Here is a 13,479-nt window from a genome sequence, read left to right as displayed (position 1 = left end):
AGACAACCAAGCTCTGATACCAAATGAAATACAAGTGTGCAACCCAAGAGGGGGGGTGAATTGGAATTTTAAAAATTATTTGATTCTAAAATAAATTATTATGCAAATCTAAAATGAATTTAATGGAATAACAATTAAATCAATTACAATATAAAAAGATAAGGGAAAAGAGATTCAAACACGAAGATTTTTACGTGCACTACTAGAAAAATGGGCTTTACTGATACTAATTTAGTGTCAGTAATTACTTTTCCTAACACTTATTAATTATGTCAATGATGCTCAAGCCAGAACACACTGACACTAATTTTTAGTGTCAGTAATTAGTGTCGTTATAGTATCACCTAAATAATGACACGATGGTGTTAGTATTTGATGATATTATTTATATGTCAGTGATTTATGTGACTATAGTATCAAGAGCACACTGATTCAATAACATCAAAAGTTATTATTGTCATTTTAAATATTTAGTGTTAATATTTAATGATATTATGCTACTTTTGGTTAATAGTATATTTTTATTTTTATTTTCCTGCTTGTTTTACAATCAAAATAAAACTCAAAATATATTAAATATACCAAATCTCACAACACAATTCATATAATAAACATCCCAATACATCACTTACATTAATATAATTTAACTACATCATTGTCTGGAAAAGAAAAATATAAGTACGAAATTGAGTTTTGACCAGTTCTAAACAACAGAATACAAAATTAAGTTTCATCAAACATTAACCTACAAAATTAAGCAGAAGAATGTCACTGAATATCCACACATGGCTTCATTTTTTTCCCACCTACAAGTACATAAAATCAATTAGTACACCTCAAAAAATAAGTCTTGGAATTGGGAAACAATATATAAAGTGCAATAATTTTTCCAGTGCACTAATATTAATTTGAAAGAATTTTTGTTTTCGAAAATTACATGGCATGCTTATCTAATGAAAACCTTATAAATTAACAATGATCATATGTATTAATTTGAAAGCATTCAACTTACAAGTAATCCTGATCAATCTTAAATTGTTAGAATGTCCTCTAGTTGACCAGCAACTAATGCTCCACCTATAAATTAGAGAGACATTTATAAGAAACTGTGGCAATCTTAAACAAAGAAATGTAAATTTCAAAACGATGTATAAAGAAAATCACATAAATCTAGTAGTGCATTCAGCATATTACATGATCATCCGGAAGCTGGTTCTGCCCAATCAAATGTTCATCACTTAATTAATCTAGAGAAACCAAAATTAAAAAATAAAAATCTAGCTACCACTTAATTAAAAAATGTTGATCACTTAATTAATAAGTTGTAGTTGGCAATACAAAATATAACATTTAATCATTAAATATTATCCAAGTCCAACCCAACAAAATAAAATCAAGGAGCATTAACAGAAGTCAACTAGCTCCCACCGCCCTGGGCTTATTTTTTATAGTTTCTTGTGATTATACTTGTTACAACTACCATCTCATAGTTATTGAAGAGGTCACTTTAGATTCGGAAGGAGAGGGGAAAAAAGTCAAAATTAGACCATAGTGATGGGACTGGGAATTAAGATCAAGTAAAGAAAATTAGGCATAATTATTGTAAAAAAATAAAAGACCATCAAAACATAGCAGACATACAGAGATCACCAACAGTAAGCATAGATATGAAATTAAAACAACTAAACAAAAAGTTACTTATTTTAGTAAGTAGACTGAACTAACCATATGCTTCTTGCCACTATAATAACCATAAGAACCTGACAGTCATGAACACCAAAGTTTGTGATTTTCTCTAGCCAGGAGCCCACCTGCACGGAAGTCCATAGGTACAACAATATCCAAAATAATAATAAAAGCCATGATGGAGTTTTAAAAAGTTCATAATTCGGTATTAGAACAATTGATGGATAAACTTAAAAATTTGAAGTACTTCATACAGCTTTCATATATAAAATATAAATGTGAAATAACATGTTCACAGTGGAGACTAGTCAGCTGCTGGAGAAACTATTGCCTTGCTTTACATATACAGAGCATCTCATGCTCATTATCATGGAATGTCCCAATTCCCCATTCTTTTATTCCAAAACAAACCAACAATGCAAGACATACAAATTGAGACGTGAAATGAAAAATACATCAAACTAATAAGCTTCAGAAGTTTACCCAAATCAATCAGCAAATGGCACAAAACACAATATTAGCAGGTAGCCTGCTAGACGTGCATGCTATTCTAATACACTAAAACATTAACATTAAAAGTCACAACAAGTTGAAAAAGAACTACGAGCACACAACTACAGAAGTTCTCCAGCAAAAGATCAGGGAACGCTTACAATGAAACTGGCCCCCAGTTATATACATCCATCCATCCATCTGGAGGTGGAACCCACAACCTCAACCATCAAAAGGTCCATGTGGCAAGATCCACCCTCGGTCCCCCACCCCCTCTTCAAAGCTGATTATGCAGAAAACCCATAACGCTAACTAAACTTTTAAAACAAATAAAAAGAGATTTCATCAAACACTAACCCACCACCACAAGCCATAAAAATGACAGCAACAAGCAAGCCATTAAACCAAAGCATGTATCACCATCCTCATCATCACGTGTCATGTCAAAGCCACAAAAATTTAACACTGAGTTACGGTTTGATTTGATGACGCATGTTCTTGGAAGCCTCCCAAACACTAGTTAGTGCCTCTACATTTGCCAATAGTGCTTTGTTTCATATTCTTGCTTGTGCCATCCCGGGCTGGACTGAAGCAAACAAGAAGGTATTCATCACATGGAAAGTCAAAACTGAAATACAAGTATGCAACCCAAGAAGAGGGGTGAATTGGGATTCTAAAAATTATTTGATTCTAAGACAAATTATCATGCAAATCTAGAATGAATTTAAAGCAATAACAATTAAGTTGACACAATATAAAAAGATAAGGGAAGAGAAATTCAAACACAGAGATTTTTACGTGGTTCAGCCAGCCTCGCATACGTCCACGCCTCCAAGGTTTCCGGGCTTGAGGATTCCACTAAGCAAGCCTCCAAGGTTTCAAATGCTTACACTTGACTTCCAAGGTGTCAATAACCTTTACAACAAGAGATTAGCTCAATCTCTTTAACCCAAGTGTATCTCAACACTTACAATCACTAAAAATAAGATTTCAAATTTGTTTTGCCTCTCACAATATATAAGATTACACAATGATGCCCAATATGTGAATAGATGAAGCAAGAATGTATTCTAAGCTCTATGAAGATTGTATTCTCGAATATAAGCTCAATAGTCGTGTTGTGATCAATCTTCTTTGAATTTGAATGAGCTTATTTATATTTGGAGCTGAAAAACTAGCCGTTACAAACTGTCGGCCCGAAAACGGCTCACCGTTAACCATTAACGGTTAACCGTTTAGGCTGGTCAAAAATTACCGTTGAGCTAAAATTCAAATAAACTGTTTGTCATTTCATGATTACCCTTTCGCCGTTAAATTCCAGAGACCTGCAAGATGAACATCAGTTATCCGTTTACATTAAACGGTTAAGGATTTGCATGAAGTGACTTCTCTGGATATTATCGATTAACTATTTGTAATAAACGGTTCGCCGTTTGTTTCCAATATCCTGCAAAGCAATTTAGCCTTATCCGATTTTGTTAAACAGTGCCAGAGGAGTACAACCTTCAATTCTGGATGTTATTGGTTAACCGTTTCTATAAACGGTTCACCATTAAATTCCAGTAGCCTTCCCATCTTTTGTGTTTTCCGTTTTTCATAATCGGTTAGAGCTTAGGCAATATGTTGCTCTCTGGTATTAATTGGTTAACCGTTTAAAATAAAACGGTTCACCGTTTATTTCCAGAATCACATTTTAAACCAGATTTTGCAGAGAATCTTTTTCTAATTTGAAAGTCCAGCTTTTATGAATATGAATGGAATGATTATTAAGGCTTTCGTTTATTAAGGAATAGCTCCAACATTTTTATCAAAAACCATTTAAAGTTTGTTATCGTCAAAATTAATGTTATTAACATATTCATGTTAACAATCTCTACCTTTTTGATGATGACAAATTTCATTCAATATTTAGCTCCCCCTAAATGTATGGCCAAATTAAGAAATGTCCAATAAAAAGATTTTTGCTCAAGAAAACATTTTTAAATTCATTCTAAATCTCCCCATAAATATCTCCCCCTTCATCATCAAAAAGAAAAGAGAGAAAGGAAAAACGCAAATTCGTTAAAGAAGTTACCCGGTTTTGGCGAGCGAAAATTTTAGCAGAGTTTCCTCTTAAAGCCTTTATAAAGTGAGAATAATGATTTAAAAATATATGAAAACTATTTTGAGCTTTTAAAAGATCAATCAATCTTAATCAAGTTTGTTATCATCAAAATCAATAATAAAGAAATATTTATGTTAACAAAATGTAAATAAAAATGAAATAAAAACACATTATTTGCTCCCTAAGTAATATTAGTTTAAGTCTAAAAAAGAACAAAGTGTTGTCATTTTTGTTACCTCGATCAAGTGGCGGATAACGGTACTCTATAACTGTTAAATTCGGTTCCATTAGTTTCCTTTAATAACTAATATTTTCCTACCAAGGTATGAATAGAAACGCAATTCTTGCAAAGCTTCACAAGTGATTTTCGTCTCTCTCTAAAAATGCACTCCTCACAATTTACAAAGCTCGATCCAAACGCTTGTGAATACTTATGATAAATAGTATGATTTGTAAGGGAAAAAAAAGAGCATGTCCTCTCAAATTTGTTGTCTACATGACTAGTTGTGGGAAAAGAAACTATTCGAGAAAACAATGAGCTAAAAGGCTTTAAGTTTCTTGTCATAAGTGTGCTCGAACAATCTACAACAGACGTCTTAGTAAATCTTTAGAATGGTGTTTGATAACAGGGAATACAAGATTCAATTCATTGTAGATATCTTGAATAAATAGTTATTGGATGACATCCTTTTGGCTCTTGAAACGCATCTTAGTGGATATTTAAAGCATGCGATTTCCAAGTTATGGCCATTATTCTAGCAAGAACATGCATGATATAGTTTCAGGACTTTGACTATAAACAACCCTATTTGCCAGTTTACAAGAAAATTGATGAGAAGCATACACTCAACCAATAGGGGTGTTTAAGCTATTTTCTGAATGTAAAACTAAAGGTTTATAAATACTAGTACATATCTTTTTCTTTTACTGTTATTTTATTATTTGCATCATTGCTTTTAATAGTGTGATTTTATCTTTATTTATTCTTTGTTTCTCACTTTGGACTTTTGAGCCATGAACTTCAGGCGTCATTTGACAAACACACCGCCTCTTTTATAACTGTTTCTCGCTATGTCTGTCACCAAGATCTTTAAATACGAGTTTTTTTTAAATACTTGCTGAGTGTTAGAAAATGTATATTTATAAAAGAGAAAATCGTCATTTTATATTTCAAGTCTTACTAATACTTCAACTTTTATGTATTTTAGTCTCTTGTAATTTAATTATGTGTGTTTTATTTTAATTAAGTATTTTATGTATTTTAAGTGCATCATGGTCATTTTACAATGAACGAGAGTTCAGACAGCAAAACAGACATCACTTTTGAACTCAGGACAGTCGAAAACCTTAGGAGGAGCATAAAAGGAAAAATGACATTGTGCACATGTACGATACTATTCACATGTATGGTATTGTCTACGTTACTGTTCAAGACACTGTTCACATAGACGGATCGATGATGTGGCATTGACCAATAATGTGGCATTGACTGATGAGGTATCACGATCTTGTTGGACTAAAATTTTTATGTACTGGTTATCGGTGACGTGCCAACATGTTAGTGGACCAAAAATCGCGCGCAATGTACATGCTTATACACAGGATTATTTTCAACCAAACTGTGTCACTGTGCAAACCGCGTCACTATTGAAACCGCATGGTCAAACTGTGTACTGTTGACTGATGACGTGGTGCAATCCTGAGCGTCCGAAATGTTTTTAATCCGATGGCCATGATTTACTTAATGTATTTATAAAAAGGGGGCTCTGCCCCCCTAATTTGGCATCTCTGAATTCATGTTTGAGTTCAAATTTCTGTAATTCCTTCTCCATATTGTATTTTCTACGTATTTTAATAAATTTCCATTTTGCCTCTAGTTCAATTATGAGTAGCTAATTTTCTTTCAAGCTTGGGTTGAAGGTGAAGTCTCAACATGTGTCATGGGCTTTATTTGGTAAATTTATTTTCTCTTCCCCTCTAATTTTTGTAGATGTTTTGACTTTTCGTCGACAAATAATAATAATCTTGTCTAGATACAGCCCTGGTTTCACCGGCTCCCTAGTACAAGGTTATTATTATTTGGCATGATAAGCCCTTAGCACCATATTGATTAGAGCGCGGTTCATGAGGTGTGGATTCTCCCCTCATGATTTAATTGGCACTAATAAGGAATATTTAGCCCATGGTGCATGTTGATGCAGATCCAGATACCCAAGCGCTTCAATTATAATATTTTCCACTTTAATTTAATTCCGCCATTCCAATTTAAATTCTAAGATAGTCTAAATTACTTTCACCACAAATCCAAACACCCATTTAGAAAAATTAATTTTACACACAATTAAAATCCACCTCCTCGTGGGATCAACACTCGTCACCATTAATCTATTCTACAATAGATTCGTGCACTTGCGAGTTTAATAAAATTTGTACAACAGGTTTTTGGCGCCGTTGCAGGGGAGGTAAGTTATTTTAATTTGTAGAATTAATTTTTTTGAATAATTTCTTTTAATTATTTTCTTGTAATTTGTTATTAAAAAAAAGAAAAAAAAAGTGAATTTACATTTTAAGGTAATAATTTATTTTCTTTTTCTCTTCTTTAAAATTCTGTAATTTAATTTTCAAGTTATTTTTTTTCTTCTTTGTAATTTTTATTTATCTTACCAATTTATTTTTAGTTAATTTATTTTACGTGTTTTGTAAGTTTGTTTTTATAGAAAAGTTGTACGTTGTAATAACGTAATAAGGTTAGTATCGTAATTCCTCTTTCTTCTTTATTTTTATTTGTTTTGTTCCCATCTTTATTTTTATTTTTTATGTTTTTTGCATGCATGGTCGAAAGTCATTATTGCCTAATCTTGAGCCCATAAACCTTGAACTTGAAAAAACACTTCTCACACACAAACACGTGGTAATTAAAGATAAAAGATAAATGGATTTGCAGCAACAACAACCACCACCATAGGAGAGGCCATTTAAGGACTACTTTAGTCCTTTAGCTAATTTGAGCACATCATGCATAAGATACCCAAATGTAGCTGCTAGGAGTTTTGAGTTAAAACCTAGTGTGCTAAATTGTCTCCCAACATTTTATGGCCTAGAAAATGAGGACCCATATAATCATTTGAATGATTTTTATGTTATTTGTCAAACCTTTAAATATGAGAATTTTTCAAATGATGATGTTAAACTTAGATTATTCCCATTTTCTTTAAAGGATAGAGCTCGTTCATGGCTTAATACATTGCCTGCTAATAGCATTACATTATGGTAACAAAATTTTTGAATAAATATTTCCTAGTGCATAAAACCAATACTATTCGCAGGGAAATTTTAGAGTTTACCCAGAGAAGACGAGCAGTTTTTCGAAACATGGGAGCGATTCAATGAGCTACTCTTGAAGTGTCCACATCATGGGCACCAGAAATGGCACCAATGCCAGTACTTTTTGGAGGGATTATTGCCACATGTGAAAGAATGGTTATTGGCAACAAGTGGAGGAGAGCTAATGTCAAAAAGTGCATTAGAGATTTGGGAATTCTTCCAACGACAAGTGGATAATTCCCAACAACGGAGTCGATCACTCAGGAATACTAAAAGAATTAAATGAGTGAATGAGGTTCACATTGGCGAGTCAACTTCGGGAATCAAAGAAGTCAAGGAGATGGTTGAAGGTCTCTCTCGACAAATAGTATTGTTAACAACTGTTGAATCAACAGAACCACATGACCATGACTCATACTCAGATCAAGCCAATGCCATAGGTGTAATGAGAAAACCATCAAATTACAACCCATACTCCAACACATATAACCCTGGATGGAGAGACCACCCAAATTTTTCATGGTCTCAAGGATTCCAGCAAAATGGACCAGCAGCTCCAGCTCCACCAATGCAACTAATTCCTCAAAGTCCTGAAGCCTCTCAGCCACCATTTAGACTATACAATCAGAACCAGAACTACCTCAACCAAGACCATGGGACGATTCACTCCAGAATTTCAAGAATATTACTCACTTTACGATCGAGCAACAAAACCGCACCATTGATGACTTACGAAATGAGATGAGAACATACTTCAACTCACAAGCCCAATCAGTTTAAAGCCTCAAGAAGATGGTGGGGACAGTTTGCTTCTTCAGTTCAAACTTTGGCAATGACTGTTGAGAAAGGCAAATTTCCAAGTCAATCTGTGCCTAATCCTAAAGGAGTTCATGAAGTAAGTACCAGTTCACCATAGCAACACGAAGAGGTCAAAGCCGTCATAACCTTACGAAAAGGGAAAGAAGTCAACAACAAAGTGGAGATGTCGGTGACAAAAGTAAATCAAATTGTACCTGTGAACGTTGATGACTCACCATCGGAGGAGAAAAAAGAAACCAACCCACGAGAATACATTCCCAAAGCTCCATTTCCTCAGAGGTTAGCTAAAGGAAAGAAAGGAAAGTCCACAGGTGATATTTTTGAAATCTTCAAACAGGTAAGTGTTAACATCCCTTTACTTGATACTATAAAATAAGTTCCATCTTATGCAAAGTTTCTTAAAGACCTTTGTACTAAAAAGAGAAACATTCATGTTCAAAAGAATGCCTTTTTAACAGAAAACGTTAGTTTTATACTCCAACACAAAATTACTCTAAAATGCAAAGACCCAGGCTCCCCCACTATCTCATGTAGTATAAGAAACCACACAATTGAGAATGCTTTGTTAGATTTGGGAGCTAGTGTAAATATGTTACCTTACTTAGTATTCATGAAACTTGGACTGGAAGAATTACACCCAACTCCAATGGTGTTACAGATTGCAGATCGATCCACGAAAATACCTCGTGGTATTGTGGAGGACGTGCTTATCCAGGTAGACAAGTTTTATTTTCTTGTTGATTTCAACCAATCCAAGATTTAAGGAAGCACATCCCCATTATCCTAAGCCGACCTTTTTTGGTAACTGCAGATGCTCACATTCAATGCAGAACTGAAAATATGCAATTGTCTTTTGGCAACATGACTATGGAGCTAAACTTTTTCAACATTGCCAAACAACCTCACAATGTCGATGATAAAATTGTTGACGTGGATTTAATAGAAGAAATATTTAATAATACTTTTCTTTTAAACCTTAGTAATGATCCTTTACAAACATGCTTAACTCAATTTGGTTTGGATTTTATGAGGTCAATTTTCTACTTGAGTCAGCACCATCCATGGACACTAATAAATGGAAGTCAATAGTTGAACAACTAGCACCATCAGAGAAGAAACTCATCCCATCATCAGAATTACCACCGAAACTCGAGCTCAAACCATTACCTAACACTTTGGAATATGCATTTTTAGGAGAAGAAAGTACTCTACCGGTAATCATCTCATCATCTCTAAATGACGAACAAAAAGGTAAGTTGTTGGATGTTTTAAAAGAGCACAAAGGAGGATTAGGATGGACCATAGCAGACATAAAAGGTATAAACCTAGTAGACTGCATGCATTACATTCACCTTGATGAAAATGCTAAACCTACTAGGGAAATGCAACGTCAGTTAAATCCTAACATAAAAGAAGTTGTTAGACCGGAAGTCCTTAAGCTATTAGATGCAGGTATCATTTACCCATTTCTGATAGTTCATCGGTCAGTCCTATACAAGTTGTCCCCAAAAAATCAGGAGTCACAGTAGTTACAAATACTGAGAATGAATTAATACCCACTAGAGTGACTACAGAATGACGTGTATGCATTGATTATAAAAAGTTGAATTCTATCACACGTAAAGACCATTTTCCTTTTCCATTTATCAATCAAATGTTTGATAGATTAGCAGGCCATGAATTTTATTGCTTTCTAGATGGCTACTCAGGATATAATCAGATTCCCATATCACCAAAAGATCAAGAGAAAACCACTTTCACTTGCCCTTTTGGCACTTTTGCATATAGGAGGATGCCATTTGGATTATGTAATGCACCTGCTACATTTCAACGATGCATGTTGAACATTTTTTATGATATGGTTGAATGATTCCTTGAAGTCTTTATGGATGACTTTTCTGTCTTTGGTGATTGATTTGATCAATGTTTACATCATCTAAGACTAGTTCTACAGAGATGTATGGAGAAAAACTTAGTCTTAAATTAGAAGAAGTGTCATTTTATGGTAAAACAAGGTATTGTTCTGGGTCACATCATTTCAAGCAAAGGTATTGAGGTTGATAAAGCCAAGGTGGATCTCATTTCGAATCTACCTTCACCTAAAACAGTCAGAGAAGTAAGATCTTTCCTTGGGCATGCTGGTTTTTATAGACGTTTCATTAAATATTTTAGCAAAGTTTCTAGACCCTTATGCAATCTACTTGCTAAGGATGTACCTTTTTTCTTTGATGATTCATGTCTTGTGGCATTTGAAAAACTAAAGCAATTGTTGACATCATCACCCATCATTCAGCCCCCAAATTGGAGCTTACCATTTCAGCTCATGTGTGATGCATCTGATTATGCAGTAGGAGCAGTATTAGGACAAAGAGTTGATCGAATTTCCCATGTTATTTACTATGCTAGTATGACATTGAATGATGCGCAGTTGAACTATCCAACTATTGAAAAAGAAATGCTAGCAGTAGTGTTTGCATTGGAAAAATTTCGATCTTATCTCATTTGTTGTAAAATAATTGTTTTCACGAATCATGCTGCTTTATTTGTTGGGTGTTACTTTTGCAGGAATTCGACTTGGAATTTAAAGATAAGAAAGGCACAGAAAATATTGTGGTTGACCATCTCTCTCGTCTCAACTTTGACACAATTATAGAGCCATTAACATTAATTGAGTCATTTCCAAATGAACAATTAATGAGTGTGGAAGTATTACCGTGGTATGCTGATATAGTTAATTATCTTGTTCCAGGTCAACTTCCAGAGCATTGGACCAAGCAAGATAAAGCCAATTTTTTTTGCAGAAATAAACAATTTCTTTTGGGATGACCCTTATTTGTTCAAGTATTATGCAGATCAAATTGTTAGACTATGTGTCCTAGAAAGTGAAATTCAAAATATTCTTTCATTCTGCCATGAACAAGCTTGTGGAGGCCATTTCAGTGCTAAGAAAATAGCTACTAAAGTTTTACAATGTGGTTTCTATTGGCCAACTATATTTCGAGATGCTTACACCTTTTGTTCTTTATGTGATAGGTGTCAACGAATGGGTAGCATTACACGAAAGAATATGATGCCACTAAATATAAATTTTAGTGGTTGAGATTTTTGATGTATGGGGTATCGACTTTATGGGACATTTTCCTCATTCTTTTGGCCATCAATACGTATTGGTTGCTGTTGACTACATATCGAAATGGGAAGAAGCAATTCCATGTAGAACCAATGATCACAAGGTGGCGATAGGATTTTTGAAAAACAACATTGTTTCACGCTTTGGATTCCCTCGAGCAATAATCAGTGATGGTGGTGCCCACTTTTGTAACAAAGCATTCAAAGCTCTTTTGACAAAGTATTCTATCACTCACAAAGTGGCAACCCCATATCATCCAGAAACCAGTGGCCAAGTTGAGATTTCCAATCGAGAAATAAAGCACATATTAGAAAAGATGGTGAGGCCGGACAAAAAAGATTGGTCATTAAGACTCGATGATGCATTATGGGCATATAGAACAGCTTTTAAGACCCCAATTGGGATGTCACCCTACAGGCTAGTGTATGGAAAAGCTTGCCACCTATTGTGGAACTCGAGAATCATGCATACTATGCCATCAAGAAATTCAACTTTGACATGCAGCAAGTTAGCTCAGAAAGAAGATTACAACTGGCAGAACTTGAAGAAATTCGCAATGATGCATACGAAAATGCCAAGATTTACAAGCAGTGAATGAAAGTCTTTAATAACAAGCAAATTATGAGAAAATCTTTCACTCCAGGTCAGAAAGTGTTTTTATTCAATTCTCGCTTCACCTATTCCCAAGTAAGTTACGCTCTTGATGGTCTAACCCCTTTATTGTTCACACTGTTTTTCCACATGGGGGAATTGAAATTAAGGACCCACTACTACAAAACAGGACAAAGATGACATGTAATACATGACAAACATACTATTAATTGTCATCTATTAGTTTAGATGACTTTTATTTTCTTTTAGAAGTCATATATTATAAAATTGTTTTCACTTATGACATAAAAATGACTCACCACTAAATAAGAAGTCATCTTTAATTAATTAAAATGTGACTCTTCTTTTTAAAATGTGTCATCTAGTTTGTAGTATAAAAACGCCACTTTCCCTCTTTATTTTCTTTGTCTACCGCGAAATATCATTGTCTTTTTGTTTTAGCCTCCATTCTTCTATGACTTTCTTTCTCTGTAAAATTCCCCTTCGCCCATACAAAACATCTTTCTATCTTCTATTTCCAAGTTCCAAACTCTTAATTTCACCCATTATTTATATAGACCCAAAATCGTAAACCCTAACTGTTCACACATAGTCGAAGTGAAGACAAATTGAGAAGAAATCTGGAAGCTCTGGACCACACATGTTGGCAAGAAGATTATAAAGCTTGGGACCACATCACTATCAAGGAAATTGTTGAAGCATTCGGCTACCTTGGATATTGGATTTTAAAAGTTTCGGTCCCCACATAAAGGTACTTTCTTTCCTTTTGTTTAATCATGTTTGAGAAAGAAAATGATAGATTGTTTGATTGTGGGTGGCCTACATGTGCTGTTTTTTTTTCTTTTCTTTGTCTAATTTACTTTATTTGAATAGCAAATGTTGACAATATGGATGAACAGTAAAATTATTTCTGGGGATTAATATTTTAGGGAAGTCACAAATTTGGTTGAATCATGTCATGCTCCTTTGAAATTTAATCAGTTATCAATCTCAGAACCTCACGACTTCTATTCTTGTCCTTCATAATCGTCAACTTGACCTCTCCTCTTTCTTTTAATTGGATTATCTTTCTTTTCTTTTCCCCTTCTCTTTTCTTTCATCTTAGCTTTTACGAAACTGGGAAACCAAAAACAACAAGCGCCATGTGGGATTTGTTGCAAAATTATAAATATTTCAAATTCTTCAAATAACTTAAAATTAATTTATATACACACATACTTTCTTATTAAAAAAACTAATAAGAAAATAAAAACTAATGGAGAATTAATAGAATAAGCCTTTATATAATATTATGTGATATTACAATATTAAT

This window comes from Citrus sinensis, chromosome 5 (assembly GCF_022201045.2).
Source record: "Citrus sinensis cultivar Valencia sweet orange chromosome 5, DVS_A1.0, whole genome shotgun sequence".
NCBI classification, from domain to species: domain Eukaryota; kingdom Viridiplantae; phylum Streptophyta; class Magnoliopsida; order Sapindales; family Rutaceae; genus Citrus; species Citrus sinensis.
The sequence above is the reverse complement of the archived record's forward strand: the minus strand, read 5'-3'. Positions refer to the sequence as shown.